General features: G+C 39.4%; 1 pseudogene; it reads left to right on the top strand.

The window, feature by feature from the left end:
* Nucleotides 1–241: 241 nt before the first annotated feature.
* On the top strand, nt 242–1053 carry LOC149187603 (cathepsin B-like protease 3 pseudogene; annotated as a pseudogene).
* Nucleotides 1054–1347: the final 294 nt, after the last annotated feature.

The following is a 1347-nucleotide window of genomic DNA, read 5'->3' as shown; positions in this document are numbered from 1 at the left end:
ATGCAACGGATTCCTGCACCATTTTATGGATGCCTACACTCTAAAGGATTCCTGGACTACACTCACGTTCCTGCACTAGAGTCAAGGGATGTGTACAGTTCTTGTTTCAGTGTTATACCAATTTTCAGTTGGGTTTCATTTGAGTGATAGTCATTGTTAATTTGCTTTACAACTGACATGGTTATGTTATGCTGCTCCAATATGTTCAACTGAGTTGATGGAATTAGAAAAAATTAAAAGCATGTTTGCCTCCAAATATGGAAGGGAATTAGTTGTTGCAGTGTTGAAGACTTATGGCCATCGACAAGATATGCCAGTAGAAGAAGTTATCAGGCATCCAAATTTTGGATGGAAGGATGGTATGAATCCTTAGTTTTCCAATCACACAGTAGGACAATTTAAGTGTCTCCTAGGAGTACTTCCTACCCCCAGGAAATTATTAGAAAGTGTTCCACTCAGAACTTATCCAAAAGGTTTAGACTTGCCAAAGGAATTCGATGAATGAATAACTTGGCCGCAGTGTACTTCTGTTTGAACCATCCTAGATCAGGGGCACTGTGGTTTTTCTGGGCATTTGGTGGAGTGGAAGCACTTTTTGATAGGTTTTGCATTCACTATAGAATGAACGTTACTCTCTCTGAAAATGACCTGGTGGCATGTTGTGGATTCTGGTGTTGCGAAGGTTGTGATGGTAGCTATCCATTATCCGCATTACAATGCTTTATCAGTGTTGGTGCTGTAACTGCCAGGTGTGACCCTTATTTTGGTGAATTTAGTTGACAACACCCAGGTTGCGATCCTTTATATCCAACTCCCCAGAGTGTGAAGCAATGCAAAGATGAAAACCAAGACTGGGTCAATTCTAAATGCTTCAGCGAAACTGCTTACGGAATTAACTCCAAACCATATGATATCATGGTGAAGGTCTCTACAAATGAGATGGTGGAGTACTTTGGCGAACAACTCCAGGGCTTTTCATTTATAGTCAATGGTTGGGTACAGTTTTATGGATCTCGTTGTGTGAAGCCACTAGCTGAAATGAAAATTCCATAGATAGAAGAATGGTTTCAAACTTCGTTAATTCAAAAATAGCGCTAAATAATTATTCTTCTATGGCTACGATGTAGCATTGTGCCCATCCCATGTGGATTCATCATTGTTATTTCTAAAATAGAAATGCTCCAGGTGATCTCAATTGGCTGAGGAAAATACTCTTATTCAAACAGGCAATTCAAGGAAGCAGTTGGTCCACCCACAACATCATTCCAGGAAAAGAGGAACTATTTACCAGAATCAATTCCTATTTTGACATTTAGTTACAAACCCAATTTTATTCTCGGAAAATTG

This window comes from Pinus tabuliformis, chromosome 3_1 (genome assembly GCF_031772625.1).
Source record: "Pinus tabuliformis cultivar Carrire ecotype Pingquan chromosome 3_1, CPIR1, whole genome shotgun sequence".
Classification (NCBI taxonomy): Eukaryota; Viridiplantae; Streptophyta; class Pinopsida; order Pinales; family Pinaceae; genus Pinus; species Pinus tabuliformis.
This window is presented reverse-complemented; position numbering and strand designations above follow the sequence as displayed.